Consider the following 17,279-nt stretch of genomic DNA (forward strand, 5'->3'; position numbering starts at 1 on the left):
CCCAGACTGGCAGAGGGCTGAGCGGGGCCGGCAGCCGGGACCCCGGCTGGCAGGGGCCGGCAGCCGGAACCCCAGACTGGCAGAGGGCTGAGCGGGGCCGGCAGCCGGGACCCCGGCTGGCGGGGCCGGCAGACGGAACCCCAGACTGGTAGAGGGCTGAGCAGGGCCGGTAGCCGGGACCCCGGCTGGCAGGGGCCGGCAGACGGAACCCCAGACTGGTAGAGGGCTGAGCAGGGCCGGCAGCCGGGACTCCGGCTGGCAGGGGCCGGCGGCCGGAACCCCAGGCCAGCAGTGGGCTGAGTGGGGCCAGCGGCCGGGACCCCGGCTGGCAGGGGCTGGCGGATGGAACCCCAGACTGGCAGCGGGCTGAGCGGCTCAGCGGTTCCATCTGCTGCCCATGCTGCCAGTCGAGGGTTCTGTGTGTTCTCTCTTCCCACACATGCTCCCTACTCAAAACAATACTCAGCAGAAAGCTCCTGGTCAGGCTCACGCACCCCTTTTGTCTTTTAGATGGGGGCTTATGCTTACAGTTACGTTAATTGAAGGGTGAGTTCACACCTATCGATCTCGATGGGGCTCATAACAATAATTATATTGAGATGTCCCATAGTAAGGAGAGGACAATTTGCTGCAACATAAAGATGTTTGGATGGACTGTTGTTATAATGTATAGCACCTGGCTTTTTAATAGTGCTGTTTCATTGGTAGATCTGAAAGCATAATGCTTTTATCTTCACAACACCCCTGTAAGGCAGAGCTGGACTATTATCCCCCTTTTTACAGATGGAAAACTGAGGCACAGAGATGCTAAGTGAGTTACCCAAGGTCACCCAGGAAGTTTGTGGCAGAGGGGGGAATTGAACCTGTTACAGGCTCCATGCTACTGCCCTAACCCCCCAGTCCATCCTTCCATCTGCTGATAGCAAGCCAAGAAGATGTCTGATGTGACACGAGGTTCGGCTCCAGGGGCCTGAGAGTGTGACAAGCCGAGTGATGTCTGGATGCCATACTCTGCTGTATTGTGCTCTGAGGACACAAGCTGATCGCATTTTTTTTCAAATGAAAAACATTTTTGTCAAAAAATGGTCTTGTTGCCCAAGTGCGACATTTCACACAAACCATTGTGGTTCTCAAATGTTTGATCATTTTTACTTTTAATTGATCAGTTAGGGGGGATTGTTTACGATTTCGGGGAATTGATTTTTCCCCCTTTGTTGCTAATTAATTATTATAAATTAATAAATTATAAATGGACCAGGACCCCACTGCACTAGGGGCTCTACAATCACAGAATGAAGAGATGATCCCTGCCCCTGTCACTATCTAAGACAAGAGACAACAGATGAATACAGACAGACAGTGGCTTAGTCCTCTGCCACTGACCTGTTGCATGACCTTGGACAAATCACTTTCTCTGTCTGTGCCTTCGTTTCCTTTCCCACCTATTCTCTGTCTTGTCTCTTCAGACTGCAACCTCTTAGGTACAGGGACTGCCTCTTACTTTGTGTATGTACAGTGCCTGGAATAATGGAGACCTCTATGCATGACTGTAGGAGAAATAAGTCATTTGTGTCCTGATCCTGCAAGCACTATGGGACGCCATTGGGGCTTCTCATGAATACGGTGTTCCAGGCTGTGGTTTGTCTTGCAGAATTGGGCCATGCTGGGTCTCTCCTGCACCCCAAAACAACTGAATTAGAAAAAAGTTATTTTGAAAAATTCTACATTTTAAAAACAAACAAAAATTTCAAGAGAAAAATGCACAGAAAAAGTAGAAATAGGAGCAGTTTAGTCCATTTGGAAAGCTAGTGGAAATAAATGTGTATATGTGTATATATACATATGTATGTGTATATATATATATAAAATTAATCATCCAGCCCTAGTGCTGGCATTTTGATGCACGGTAGGCATGCTGGCCCAGTGCAAACACTGGAGCACGAATGTTTATCCTATTGCATAAAAGGTGACATCCTAGTTAGTTCCTGCTCTTTTGATGTCCCTGTGTTTTTCTGATGAGAGCCTCATACTAATTACCCTCTGCTCCTACCCCTACAGGAGCAGTCCCTCCAAAGCATGTATATATGCCTTTCATCTCAAACGCCTACAACTTTCCTGCTGTCCCCTATACATAACATCCCGCATTCTGCAGCCTCGCCCCAGATATATGTCCCACCGATGTTCTTCCTACCCCCTTAAGAAGCATCCCATATAGGCATGCTCTCATGGAAGCATCCACCACAGATGATTCACACTCCACCATGGGTCATTCACACATGAAAGGCATCCCTGCCTGGTTCCCTACAAGGTAACACCCCATGGATTCCCCCCCCACGTATCTTCTATAGGGTATTACTCCTCTAGGCGCATCCTCTGTCACCAGCTCTGGCCAGTGCCTCAGTTTCCCTGTGGGGTGGGCGGTTTGACTTCGGGCTGACCCAGAAATAGCCCAGCGGATGACAGAGGAACTCCGACCAGGGGTAGAGGGACAGTGCAACCTTTGCAGACCCCTGTACCCCTTGCAGGCCTCTGATTTGGCTTGTGGAGGCCCAAGTTCCACCTCGCTTAAAATCTACTTGCTTACAAAACCAGACCTAAAAGGACGGAAGGGTCGCAGCTTGCTCGTACTGCAAAATGGCTGACTTTCTCGTGTTTACCATATAATTATAAAATAAACCGACCGGAATGCAAATGGTGTACTCAGATTTCGGCGTATGGTCTAGAGCGCCGGATAAACAAGTCACGGTCTGTGTGAAACGGTTAGTGCGTGCTGACTTTGCTAGGGCTTTTTCTGTAGCCTGTTGTAAAACTAGGCAAGTATCTAGATGAGCCGATGTCCCCCTGGAAGATCCCTGCGTACCCCAGGGGGACACGTACCCCCCTGGCTGAGATTGAGACCTGCTGCTCTAACAGACTCATTGCCCCCAGCTCATTCCCTACCCAGCATGCTTTGCTCACAGCCTACAAGTCCCATGATCCTCCTGGCATAGTTTCCCCGCTGACATTTCCGGCTTTGCCTGGTCCTGAGCGCCCGCCAGGGGGCGCCGGGCCTCCTCCTGCAAGGGGAGAGGGGGGCGGAACGGGCTTGGGCCGTTGCTGTGGCGATATGCTAATATAGCCCAGGCGCTGCTGATTGGCTGGATGGGGCTGGGTACCTGGTGGCGTCAGGGCGGATGCGTGTGACGTATTGACGGGGGGGTGGGGCTAGGGGGAAAAGTTCTGGGCTGAGCTGGAGCTTGACGGGGGGCGGGTTGGAGCCTCCGCGTTGGCAGCAGGTGAGGGGGGGGGAAGGGACCTCCCCCGGGAACCCTCTGTCCTGAGCCCCACTGGGGGGAGGGGCCCCCTCTGCCGACACCCCCCCCGCAGCCCTGTCCCCGGGGGGAGACCCCTCTGCCTGCCACCCCCCCCAGCCCTGTCCCCGGGGGGAGACCCCTCTGCCTGCCACCCCCCCCCGCCCTGTCCCCGGGGGGAGACCCCTCTGCCTGCCGCCCCCCGCAGCCCTGTCCCCGGGGGGAGACCCCTCTGCCTGCCGCCTCCCCCCCAGCCCTGTCCCCGGGGGGGGGAGACCCATCTGCCTGCCGCCCCCCCCCAGCCCTGTCCCCGGGGGGGGAGACCCATCTGCCTGCCGCCCCCCCCCCAGCCCTGTCCCCGGGGGGGGAGACCCATCTGCCTGCCGCCCCCCCCCCAGCCCTGTCCCCGGGGGGGGAGACCCATCTGCCTGCCGCCCCCCCCCCAGCCCTGTCCCCGGGGGGGGAGACCCATCTGCCTGCCGCCTCCCCCCCAGCCCTGTCCCCGGGGGGAGACCCCTCTGCCTGCCGCCTCCCCCCCAGCCCTGTCCCCGGGGGGAGACCCCTCTGCCTGCCGCCTCCCCCCCAGCCCTGTCCCCGGGGGGAGACCCCTCTGCCTGCCGCCTCCCCCCCAGCCCTGTCCCCGGGGGGAGACCCCTCTGCCTGCCGCCTCCCCCCCAGCCCTGTCCCCGGGGGGGGAGACCCATCTGCCTGCCGCCCCCCCCCAGCCCTGTCCCCGGGGGGGGAGACCCATCTGCCTGCCGCCCCCCCCCCAGCCCTGTCCCCCGGGGGGGAGACCCATCTGCCTGCCGCCCCCCCCCCAGCCCTGTCCCCGGGGGGGGAGACCCATCTGCCTGCCGCCCCCCCCCAGCCCTGTCCCCGGGGGGTCCCCCTCTGCCCGCCGCCCCCATCCCCTTCCCAGGGGACTCCTGCCCCCAGCCCTCTGTCTGCGGGGGGCGGGGGGGCCCTCTGTCTGCCAGTCCCTTCCGGGGGGGGGACCCCTCTGCCTCCAGCCCTGTCTCCGGGGGGGGATCCCCCTCTGCCCCCAGCCCTCTGTCTGCGAGGGGCGGGGGGGCCCTCTGTCTGCCAGTCCCTTCCCGGGGGGAGGGACCCCTCTGCCTCCAGCCCTGTCTCTGGGGGGATCTCCCTCTGCCCGCCGCCCCCCCCAGCCCTGTCTCCGGGGGAAAGGGGGCCCCCCTCTGCCCGCCGCCCCCCCAGCCCTGTCTCCGGGGGAAAGGGGGCCCCCCTCTGCCCGCCGCCCCCCCAGCCCTGTCTCCGGGGGAAAGGGGGCCCCCCTCTGCCCGCCGCCCCCCCAGCCCTGTCTCCGGGGGAAAGGGGGCCCCCCTCTGCCCGCCGCCCCCCCCAGCCCTGTCTCCGGGGGAAAGGGGGCCCCCCTCTGCCCGCCGCCCCCCCCAGCCCTGTCTCCGGGGGAAAGGGGGCCCCCCTCTGCCCGCCGCCCCCCCCAGCCCTGTCTCCGGGGGAAAGGGGGCCCCCCTCTGCCCGCCGCCCCCCCCAGCCCTGTCTCCGGGGGAAAGGGGGCCCCCCTCTGCCCGCCGCCCCCCCCCAGCCCTGTCTCCGGGGGAAAGGGGGCCCCCCTCTGCCCGCCGCCCCCCCCCAGCCCTGTCTCCGGGGGAAAGGGGGCCCCCCTCTGCCCGCCGCCCCCCCCCAGCCCTGTCTCCGGGGGAAAGGGGGCCCCCCTCTGCCCGCCGCCCCCCCCCAGCCCTGTCTCCGGGGGAAAGGGGGCCCCCCTCTGCCCGCCGCCCCCCCCCAGCCCTGTCTCCGGGGGAAAGGGGGCCCCCCTCTGCCCGCCGCCCCCCCCAGCCCTGTCTCCGGGGGAAAGGGGGCCCCCCTCTGCCCGCCGCCCCCCCAGCCCTGTCTCCGGGGGAAAGGGGGGCCCCCTCTGCCTGCCGCCCCCCCCAGCCCTGTCTCCGGCGGGGGGATCCCCCTCTGCCCCCAGCCCTCTGTCTGCCAGTCCCTTCCTGGGGGGGGACCCCTCTGCCTCCAACCCTGTCTCTGGGGGACCCCTCTGCCAGCTGCCCCCAGCCCCTCTCTGTCTGCAGCCGACCCCCTGCCCCGGGAGTAAGGGGGGAGGGGGAACCTCTCTGTCTGCAGCTCCCAGCGTTCTCCTGCTGTTCTCTCTGAAGCAGGAGTGTGAGGGAAGTGGGCCTGTCTCCGGTAATGGGGCGTTGAAAGGCAGGTGGAGGGTCTGAAGCGAGTGTCATCTCAGGTACAAGGTGCTGGGGGGAGAGGTGTAACCAAGGAGGGATTCGTGGTCAGAGCAGGGAATGGGAGAAAGAGGGTGCCTGGGTTCTAGCCCGGCTCTGGGGCAAGGGTGTGATCTTGTGGCTTGAGTAGAAGACTGCGGACATAGGACTGGTAGGTTCCACTGGCTGGCTCAGTGACCTGCCACAAATCTCATTTCCTCTCTGTGCCTTGGTTTTCCTGTCTATAAACGGAGGGTGACGCTTCCTTATCTCTCTATTGTAGTCTCGAAGCACTGTAGAACTATGTATAGAGATCACATCGCCCACCTAGGACATACAGCCATGTCTGGGGTGGGATCCAGTAGAAATAGAGCAGCTGTGTATCAATGCTACATGGATGTTTAGGACAGCAAGTAAAGAATCTTGTATCTAGATGAAACTGCTTGTAGGTGAGGGCAGAAAAACAGCCCTTGCTTATTTCCCAGGTAGGCTGCAAGTTTTAATTAATTGATTAATTGTATGTTAAGGGCCTGGAGATTCTTGGATGGAAGACAAAGGAATGTAAAGATGCAAGACAGCCACCCAGCTTCCTAGATTAGAGACTGGTTTCTTTCACCCCTCACCTCCTTACTCGTTTATTGACTTAGGCTTGTTGCATCTTTTTTATTCCATGCTGACCAGCTCCCAACTCCTTGCTGCAACAGCTGACTCCTTTGTGATACAGTGTTTGGCTCTACCTCAGAACAAGAGAGCTTTCCCCATCCAAGTGTAATAGCCTCTTTCCCAAGCAGATTTCCTCCTGCCTGTCTGCTGTGGAAAGGGATGGTCAATCTGCCTTCCTGACCTTGCTGCTCTTTCGACAGCTGGTGCTGAGTGACTCCCCATCAGATCCTACAAAACTGCCATCTCAAAGCACTTCAGACAGTAGAGAATTAAGCCTTGTAACTTTGATGTAGGTGTGTAGTACTATCTATAGGTGGAGAAACTGCGGCAGAGAGAGGGGCTAGGACCTGCATCTCTTGATTCCAATCCTGTGCTTTAAGTGCACAACTGTTTTTCCTCGTTCTTATTATTAAGAAAGCCTGTCTCTTATTATTTTGTACGACTGTAGTTTAGTAGCTGAATTGCCTGTATTGACTCAGTCTGCCATGGCAGACTAAAACAACTTAGAGTGACCCTTTAACAGCCCATCTTGTCTGATCAGACAGGCACACAGGTGTAAATATCTTCCCCTCCAACTGCCGTGTCATGGGCAGAGTGCTCGTGAAAAGGGGCTGGCTAGACAGCCACGGAGGCTGAAGTTCTCTTCTGTACTGTAAAGCAAGTAAGTGGGGGCAGTAGCACAGCAGATTCTCCCCCGCCCCCTGGGTTCCTGCCAACGTACATCAGCGCTGACCTGGAGGGATCGTCTTAGCGTGGAAAGGGAATTCAGTCTCCAAGGTCCAAGTATCTCTTAGTCCCTTGTTGGTAGGGAGGCCAGTGGTGATGGTTCTTGTCACCATACACGTGTCCTTTAGAGGCTGGTCTGAGACCTGCCATCTTCATTTCCCATTGGCCTCAGGACAGCTGTCAGATAGTAATGATTTCTGGCCATTCCCCACCTGGATTTTGAATGGGTGGCCCTGATGTGACCCTCGATATCCTGTTTCCAATTGCTAGAACCAACTCAGCCTTCTTGCGGGGCCTGTTTTCTTACTGACGCCTTCACTTTCTCACACCGGGTTGAAGGCCCCCAGATACAAATGTGCTGAAAGCTGGGTGAGTTTCTTCCTTAACAGTTTGAGCCTCTCAACCTCGAAGAATAGAGGAAGCTTTGGGAGGAGCTGGGATGTTCGCTGAGCTTTCTTTCATGCTCTGTTGAGTTGGTGCAGGTATCGCCTTGCACCAAGTGGTAATGGGGCATGTCCTGACATTGGGTTGAGAGCAGAGCAAGGAGAACTAATGACTTAATATTGGTTTTCAAACTTGTGTCTGTCTCTGTTGGCAGTTGGAGCTCGGACAGTGTCATAAGGTGTGTGCAGTCAGGGTGTGTCGGCACTGGATCTCCTGTAGAGCTTTGTGTTACATGGTCTTGGAAGGTTTTTACTGGTAGCAGAGATGAAGGAAGTGTACTTGAGTTCAAGGCACCTGGCTGTGTGTGATTTATCTTACTACCCAGAAATAATAATAAATTTGCAGACTTGGACTTACGGTATAGTTGTTTTCCCTTTTGGGAGGAATATTCTGCAACCCTAATGTCCTGTTTACAAAGGCAATTTATTTTATGACAGGTTTCAGAGTAACAGCCGTGTTAGTCTGTGTTCGCAAAAAGAAAAAGTACTTGTGGCACCTTAGAGACTAACCAATTTATTTGAGCATAAGCTTTCGTGAGCTACAGGTCACTTCATCGGATGCATACTGTGGAAAGTGTAGAAGATCTTATTATAGACACAAAGATCTTCTACACTTTCCACGGTATGCATCCGATGAAGTGAGCTGTAGCTCATGAAAGCTTATGCTCAAATAAATTGGTTAGTCTCTAAGGTGCCACAAGTACTCCTTTTAATTTATTTTATGTAATTTTAGAATAGTTGCTAGAGCAGAGGATTGGGAATCAAGATTCCTGGATTCTCTTCATTGTTCTGCCACTGACTCACCCAGTGGCCAAAGGGCAAATTATAAGACTATAGAAATGTAGATCTGGCAGGGACCTTGAGATCACCTTGAAAAGTGAAATGATTCACAGAGAGAACGTTCATGTCACCGCTCTGTGCCTCAGTTTCCCCACCTGTAAGATGGAGATAATGCTTACAGGGAGATTGAGTCTTAATTACTATGTGCGAAGTACATTGAGATCCTTGCCTAAAAAATATTCTACACAAGTGTTAAGTACTGTAAATAGTTCACTAGTGCATGCACCACTGTCATGCATTGGATGGAGTCTGAACTACTGAACTACCTATTTAATGCCCTGTGCTGCTAATAGTTAATGGCAATTTGTGACCATATTATGTAGCATTCAAAGGTCTTTCAGACCGACCAAGCAATTGCTATCTTTCCTCTTTAAGCCAGCCCTGTCTTGATAACTGAAGTGGTTTATCTGCAGGCACTCAGGTAGCTTGTGGTTCTTCTAATACTGAAAGATGTCTTATTCTGAAATGGGGGCTTTCTCATTGGCATGGAGGAGCAGCTGAGCCCATCTAATACTGGGAAGGGAACAAAGGTTCAAGATGCATCTATGTTCTTAGCATCTTTGTTTAATCTCAGTATTGGTTATGAAACCCAGTTATTCTGCATAACGGTGTGTTTAAAAATACGCCCTATTTTCCCTAAAAGAAAAGGAGTACTTGTGGCACCTTAGAAACTAACAAATGTATTTGAGCATAAGCTTTCGTGAGCTACAGAGCTGTAGCTCATGAAAGCTCATGCTCAAATACATTTGTTAGTCTCTGAGGTGCCACAAGTACTCCTTTTCTTTTTGCGAATACAGACTAACACTGCTGCTACTCCGAAATCTATTTTCTCTAAGTCCCCTAGTTCTGAATTGTTTATTAGCTGTTTTCTCCAGAACCTGGTAGCTTGTTGCTCCACGCTTCTATGCTTGGAGCTGTTTCCCTGTGTTTCGATGCTATTTTCCTGGTCATCAGAGAAGCCCCTAAGAGCCTTTCTCTATTGAATCTGTGAGTTTTAGCAACTTGATTGCTCCAACTAGTCACTGGTAAGTGTAAATAGTCACCTGAAGAGTAAGATTAAGTATCGTTCTAATGCCTAGATCTTCTCACCTCCCATACTGACAGGACACTCCCTCAGCACCTGGGCTAAGGAAACCCCTCCTAACATTTCTAAGAAGCGTCAGTGTCTTTAATACCAACTCTCTATGTTGTCCTCAAGGTCTAGTGTATTCAGGCTGTAGTTTCTTATAGTGTAAGTCAGTTGTGAAGGTCTAGTTGAGGGTCTTCCAACATTACGCTTGGTCTCAGACCAGTGTTCTCTTGATATTTCAACTTCGAGGTCTATGACTTCCGGTGTTGGCAGCTGTACTACAATCCATAGAAACCACGAAAGAGTCTTTAATAAACGTCTGCGACTGCTGAACAATTCTGTTCTTCTCAGGCTTTTGCCTTCCACAAGACCAGGGGCATTACCCTAGAGTTCAGTCTGAGCATGCAGCAAGGGTGCATATAAACTTCAGAGTTGCAGCTCGATCCGCTCCCATTCTTCCCGTGGCATAGAAATAGCTGGACTTCATGCACATCAGTGGAGATTTGTGTTATGTTGTTCTCTTGCAGTTTTCTTCAATATGCAGCTCTTTGTGGTGATATGGTAACTACGTGGTAGCTTTCACCAGCAGGCGAACAGTGACAGCAGCTCCCAGAGAGGTAACCCTTCCCTTCATGTGCAATGTGGTTGACAAAGACTTTTGCCCTATCGGGTTTTTTAAAAACTCAGTGTAGGATAAATGTGTGAATTATCTTTAAGATCTGTTCCATGCGTTTTGGAGGTCTTATTAGAGTCTGCAGAATTTAAGCTTTCCCTCTTTCTTTAGTCCGTTTCTATCCTTATGTTTATGTAATTTTCTGACTGAACTTTATGGGGCTGCATAGACAGACAGCCTGTTCCCACTCATCTCTCAACTATAATGAAGACAGGCTAAAAATTGTTAGCTGTTTTTAGTGACTGGAAGTTGAAGCTAGACTGGAAATAAGGTGTAGATTTTAAACATGAGAGTAATTAACCATGTGAACAATGTACCCAGGGTTGTGGTAAATTCTCCATCACTTGCGATTTTTAAATCAAGATTGGATGCTTTTCTAAAAGACATGCACTAGTTAAGCAGTGATTATTTAGAGGGAGTTCTCTGGCCTGTATTATGCAGAAGGGTAGACTAGCTAATCACAATGCGTCCCATCTGTCCTTAGAATCTATGAATTTCACTGCATTTTAACAGAAACATCAGCTGTTCTGAGATTGTGGGTGGGGCCTGGGGATGTAGAAAGAGCTTAGATAAACTCTATGACTGTTTTTCCATCACTCCGACTACTGCGTATATTCTTATGTAACTGTCTCCTTTACATGAGACAAAAACAACTGAGTTAACTGCAGAGATGAAATGCGGTTTGTTAGGACATCATGGGACATGTGCTCTGAGAACTGTTGTTGTTTTCCCTAGGCTTCTGAGTTGGCACATAAAGTACAACGCAGTCACATGGGAACCAAAACGTTGTGTGTAGGCTTGATTTCTTTCTGCCACAGCGCACATCATGGTAACTTAGCTGAACGGGCTGCTGTTTGCTAGTGCACACACTTTAGGAAAACTCACATTTTATTTTACATCTGTTTCTGCTGGGTTTTTTTAAGCATTCAAGACATGAGCCTCGAAACATGTTTATAGCATGTGGAAAAGATTTTTTAATGATCCTGTATGAGGCTTTGTTGATCATAAAGCCATTGTTATACAAAATAGCTTATTGATGTTCACTGGTATCCTTTTTCTAGGACGCTGCTTAGGATTTCTTGTTGACAAAACTGTGTGTTTATAGAGTACATCTGTTATGCTATGGGAAGTGTATATTCTGTGGCTTTAGAATTATGGATTGGAAATCTGCATTCTTAGAGACCAAGCGACTAGCAGTAAAGGAGATAAGTGGAGGCCTTTACTCAGCAGATCCAACTGCAGTTACCTTCTCTGTGAAATTCTTTAAATTGGGAAGGAGGAGGTCCTAGCATTCAGGACTGAGAGATCATTCTGCTGCCAATAAAACTCTGCCTTGTTCTGAATGCAGAACTGTGAGGGGCTTGGTTTGATTTGTGATTTGGATTGTTGTCTACCCAGGTCCAGCAGAGCAGCAAGCTTGCTGAAGTTCAAGCCACAGGTTGGAGAGATCCTTGGCTAGGTATATAGCCAATTCATTGTAAGGTACTTAACAGCAGTGTGCTCTTCTACAAATTAAATGTTCAAAAATGACTTAAAATCTTGGAAGTCATGGAAGAGCAGTAACAACTTCTAGAGCTAAGGATTAGCAGAGATGTCTAAGAGTTGATTTTTTTTCAAAGAGCTCTAAAATGCACTGGTAGATTACTTCCAAAATTCCTGTGCCACACCAGGATTCTGGGTAGAGTTAGTAGTATGAATTTGGGACCTTTGGGTCAAGGGACTATGAAATACGCCTCCCTCAATGACTTGATTGTAATGTGGGTCTGTGCGGCACTGCTGAGAGAAAGAAAGAGATTGCAAGGCAGAGAGGTGGGAGGCTGGAAGAGCATGTCAGTTTCAAGACCACTTTTCAAAATGCTGTAAAACATTTGCGTGAAGAGTGGCTGGGAATGTGGTATGCCACTTGAGGGCCTGGAGAACAGTTTGTGGGATGAACTTGAGGGCATTTGGTCAGGCATGTTCCTGAGGTACAGCATCTCCCAACCCTCTCCAAATCATTTCGTCAGTGAGATACTGAACCACACGCTGTACCAGTAACAGATGTCTGGAAGTTAATTGCTGGTGGCAGAGTGAGGGAAGGGGCAGGAGGCCTGCCGTGAATTATAATGTGTCTCTAGATACTGCGTTGTGCCCATGTTTTCTGGGCTCCTGGGTAGCGATAACTGAGTGGGATGTCTGTATTATGTGGGAAGTATCACCTTAATTCTGCATGTTCTGGCTTGCCAATGCTTGTGTTTTGGCAACTCACATTCTTGAGGAGACCAGGGCAGTGCTGGAACTCCATGTTAACAAAGCTTCTCTAGGTGTGATGGGGATGGTAGGTGGTTTATGGAGATTTTCACCTCTTGTCTTTTGTGTGCATTTGGCTCAGGTTGTGAGACCATGACAGCTGTTACCACGTGGTGACTGACATGTGATGCAAGTCAGATGAGTATGTGGATTCACTGTAGTTGTAGTAGATGCTGACAGAGCAGTTGGCACTAATTGATATCCTTGTTGGCATTAGCATCTTTGACAGAGATTTATTGTCTGGTTTCAGCAAAGAACTGGGAGTCGGAGCTCTTGGGTTCTACTCTGAGCCCTGCCACTGAATTCCTGTGTGACCTTGGACAAGGCACTTAACAGCTCTGTGCCTCCATTTCCCCATCTCCAGAATGGGGATAATACCTAAGTCGCAGGGACGTTGTGTGAGGTTTTACCAAGTGCTCTGTGCTTCTGGAAGGTGTCGTAGAAATTCAAACTGTCAGGAGCATGGACAGCGATGAGAATGATTTTATGCAACTGTTCTGATTGCCAAAGCTGCTTTTGCAGGAACAAGGTAACAGAAGAGCTGAAACTTTGGTCAAACAAAACCTCCACCCCTGTTTTAAAAACGGGGAAATCCCACTCCCCTAGACAGTGTTGGGAGAGAGACAGCAAGAAAACTGCCTTACCTTCAAGCTCCCTGAGAGGGGTTTTACACTAGTGCATTTAACAAAGTAGTTAAAAACCCTCTCAGGAAGCTTTATAATTGGCTGTGCCCATATCCTTATGGCAAACGTTAATGTGCTTTTTCTCTCCTGTGGTTTGAATGGAGACTAAGTGAACACTGTGGTTTTGTTCTAACAATTTCAGTCTGTACATTCCCTGGCCCTGCTAAATCCTCTTTCTTTGGGCACAGGCATAATCAATCCATGTCAGCAGAGCCCTGAGAATGGGGTTTACCTGCTGTTGCACAGGGTATTTTGGTAGGGTCTACAAAATCAACAGCCGTTTTTGGTGAGATGAGCGTAATCTCAATAAAATCTGCAGTCTGAAGGATTTCCTCATTTGCAAATGAATGCATAGGACCTAAAATTGGAACTGTTAGGTTAACTGCTGCAGCAGAGGCCAGGAGAGAGGGACGTATCTGTAGGAAGGGAAAAGGAGTAGCCTTACCTTACAGGATTTTGTTGGCCCACGCAACAATGGTGACTGTTAGTGCAAATGTCTTTGGGACTTGCTGGCGAGTGGATAAAATTGCCTGGTTTGCTCCTGTAACTGATGAAACCGGTTCAGTGAGGTCAAAAATACACAGTTTAAAAGCTCTTAAAATGGTAACTGCCTTGGGCTTGTGAACTAGTTTTTACTGGGCTGTTCTGGGGCCTGCTCCTGAGCGTCGCTGTCCACCTACATCTACAGTCGTAGGGAAATGCCGGCAATCAACACCCTCAGGATCTAGCGTGTGTTTAGAGAGGAAGAATGGGCGTCAGGACTGTGCCTGTGTTCTATTCCAAGCTCTGCTCCTTTGGCCTAGATTCTTGTCTGCAGCTCAGTTTTCCCCATCTGCAAAATGGGGATAATGTGGAGCTAAGACTCAAGAAGCTCTTTGAGATGCTTGGGTGAGAGGGTCTTCAGAAATGCAGGGTGGTATTGTTATTGGACAGCACTTGCTGGGGATGAGTTAGCAAGTGCCATGCTCGAAGTCCGACCCAAACTGTGGCACCGAGCATGGCGGTTTGTTTCACTCACCACTTCCCAGCTTTTCCGTTCAATGACCTTGCTGCACTTGTCGTGCTCTGAGTCCCCTGTTTGCCTCAAGAAATGTTGCGGCTTTGCTTACTCGCACCTCTCCGTCTTGTTCTATAATTACTGATCTTGAAACCAGATCCTTTCACGTGGTCCGTTCAGATCTGTGAGGACAAGAGGATTGTAAGCAAGCAAATGCCTCGGAATAACACATGAGGGGCCTGCAGGAACTTCAGAAAGTTTGTTCGGTTCAAAATATCAGTTTTGTTGTACTCCTGGAGCTCCTTAGCACCCCTCTTCCTTTCGCCTCCCCCAAGACTTTAGGGAGAGGCAGGCATACATACAGTCCTCAATAGGTCTCATTGCTGCCCTCTCCAAGAGGACTACAGTGGAATCGCATCGTACGCACATTTAACTTACACGAATTCAACTGTATGCGCTTGGCAAAAAAAAAAAAAAAGAAAAAGAAAAATAACAAGATACCTGTAAATTGTGCAGGCGATTCTGCCCACCATTCCACTCAATGAGCATATGCCCCAGAGTGAGCGTTAGATGGGAGATGTGAATCTGCTGTTCCCTCAGTCAGTCTCAGTTCCCGCGTGCCTCTCATAGTGTGAGCATCTTACCGCGCTGAGTGTGATTCTAGTGTTTAAAGATACTGTATGGATTTTTCGTACAACATGGCCTCTAAACGCCAGCCAATTACTTCATCTGGTGCTCAACCAAAGAAACCGCGATCTGCTCCAATGCTGGAGGAAAAACTGGCTGTGTTGGACTTATTGAGAGATGGTATGTAGCGCGTAAATATGGCTGCAACGAATCTAACATCCGTGCCATCAAGATTCGAGAGAGAGAAATTAGTCAAGCCGTGGCATCAAGTGCTCCAGTAACTGCTAAGGTGACGAGCCAGGTGCGTGATAAGACTTCAGTGAAGCCTGAAAAGGCGTTAAACTTATGGCTGGAAGACATGAAGTGTAAACGTGTGGCTATCAATGGCAACACGTTGCGAGAAAAGGCTCTTGGCCTCTACGCACTGTTCAAACCTGCTGCCGAAGAGGGTAATTTTGACTATACGCGATTTTTGCCTTACGCGCTGACTTTAGAACCTAACCCCACGTAAGATGTGACTCCACTGTATAGCTTAAAGTATGGTTGCTAAAATTTGTAAAGCACTTTCAATATGTGAAATAGCATAATCGGGGCTGGGGATTTATGTGGATAGGTGAGGGAGAGGCAGAGGCTTGCCTTTGTCTAGTGGTCTAAGCAGAGGGCTGGGATCCAGGAACCCATGAATTCTAATCCTATTCCTGACACCAACACCTTCTGAAGCCTCCACAGGCAAATCATGGAAGGTTTCTGTGTCATGATCCCCCCTCCTCCACCTTAGGAGCGAGGGGAGGGCTCATTAACGTTTGCAAAGCGCTACTTATAAAGTTGCGAATGTCTTATTCTTATGGGTGTTGTAAAACTGCTGTCACTTGGAGCTCTGTGGGATGCTAGCCCTGTGACCGTGAGCTCAATCCCATATTGTCGTCGTCAAGTCCGGCGGGGAGGGCATGTTGCTTTTTTGACTCGCTGACTAGCACTGATGGTCATACGCAGTGTGGGGGGTACTTCAGTTTGTGAACAGCCGCGGTACAGAGGTTCTCTGCCTTGCTGCTAGTGCAGTGGTAGGTAGAACAGGTAGGAAGCAGTGGAGAGACAGTGCAACCAGCTGGATCCCTTGGCTGCCTGTGCATTCCAGCACCTCCAACTAGACGGGAGCTGCCTGACCGTGCCATGGAATTACTAGGGGACTGTTCCATCAGCACAGTTAATTGAAGATCTTCTACAACATTGATATTTCTCTTTATTTTCAAACACTGTTAAGAACCCTGGTGCCTCTAGTCCAGGGGTTCTCAATGTTTTTCTCTTCGAGGCCCCCCTCGACATGCTATAAAAACTCCAGGGCCCAGAGGGGCCTTGGGCATAGGTGTAGTTTGACTTCTATTGTGGGGTGGGGCTTGAACCACCTCCACATGGTGGGGTCCAGGGAGGGAGTGCCGCCTCCACCCCCTGACAGCCGGCCACCCAGCCTGTCTGTGTCGGGGGGTGGGGGGGTGCAACCAAAAATTATAACTCAAAGGTGGGGGGCTTAGCTCAGAAAATTTGAAAACAGGGAGGGGGTAGCTGGGGCTGTGTGCACCCAGAGAGCGGCTGTGGGTGCAGGGATGGGGGGGCTAGGGGCTATGTTCGGGCAGGGGGTAGCTCAGGGTGTAGGGAGAGGGGTATCAGGGAGTGTGTGCTGGGAGGACGTCCCTGTTCCCGGAGGGGTCTGCCAGCCACGGAGCCGGGGCTCCCAACCCAAGGGGATTCTTACTGGTCACCTCTGCGGGAGCAAAGGGGGCTGGGAGACGAGGAGCAGCTTCAACCTGGGGCACCAGCAGGAGAGGAGGACATGCTGCTGCTGTCTGCTCCATGGCAGCAGCTTCCCCTCGCTACCTGGCTCCAGCTTCCCGCCTCCGACCTTGCCAGGGAGCGGGGAGAGGAGATGGGGTGGAGCTGCCCCCGGGACTGCTGTGATCTTGTGCTGCAGTTTTGGTGCAGGGGGAGTGCCCTCCATGTCCCCAATGCTGCCCTTGGGCTCAGGGGGTGCTGGGGATTGGAGCTTCACCCCTGCGCTTCCCGGCTTCAGCCCCATGGTGGCGGGGGCACTGAGGACTGGGGCTTCAGCTGCGGGCCCCTGGAAAGGGATCGCAGACCCTTAGGGGACCGCAGACCCCCGGTTGAGAACTGCTGCTCTAGTCGAACGCCTCTTCTTGGCAATGTCTCGCTTATTCTGGATATTCCGGCTGTGTGCCAGTGAGACAGAACTGCCCAAACTTTCCCTCCCGTCCCTTTTTCACTGACTGCTCGTGTGGCCATGCTCCTCATTGTGAGCAATGTTGTCAAGCACAAATACAAGAAGCAGCGAGGCTAATAGTTAAACTGTATAACTGCGAACAATGGTCCAAGGAACACTACTCTGTGTTTATAAAGAGGGAGGAGTCTGTGTTGCTGGCGTTGCTATCTGGTGGATCAAGGGACAGGGAGCAGGGACTCTTGGTGTCTATTCTTGTGACCGCACTAGCTTTCTTCTTGCCCTTGGGCAAGTCTCATAGCTACCCTGTGTGTAATTTGGGAATAAACAATAACATTTGGAAATGATTTACCCCCCTTGCATTTTCAAAACTCTGCCACTATTAACTAACCCTCCCCTCTCCCCAGTAGAGCAGCGCTCTCCTCACTTTTCACACAGAGAAGTGAAGTGACTTGCTTTTGCACCTGGCCGTGCTGCAAGAGGTTGGATAAGAACTTGGAAGTGCTGGATTTCTCACTCTTTGCTTGCTCCATTCACCCACTGATACC

The 17,279-nt window shown here is 51.5% G+C and overlaps 1 protein-coding gene across 1 annotated transcript in view; it reads left to right on the forward strand.

Annotated features, from left to right (window-relative positions):
• The first annotated feature begins 3,224 nt into the window (after window positions 1-3,224).
• The window catches only part of PPARD (peroxisome proliferator activated receptor delta), a 38,513-nt gene continuing 24,458 nt past the window's right edge, over window positions 3,225-17,279 (forward strand). The window contains exon 1 of the mRNA XM_077839515.1: window positions 3,225-3,275. The gene's annotated coding sequence lies outside the window, so the exon portion shown is untranslated. The remainder of the gene's footprint in view (window positions 3,276-17,279) is intronic.

This window comes from Eretmochelys imbricata, chromosome 21 (genome assembly GCF_965152235.1).
Source record: "Eretmochelys imbricata isolate rEreImb1 chromosome 21, rEreImb1.hap1, whole genome shotgun sequence".
In the NCBI taxonomy this organism is placed as follows: Eukaryota; Metazoa; Chordata; order Testudines; family Cheloniidae; genus Eretmochelys; species Eretmochelys imbricata.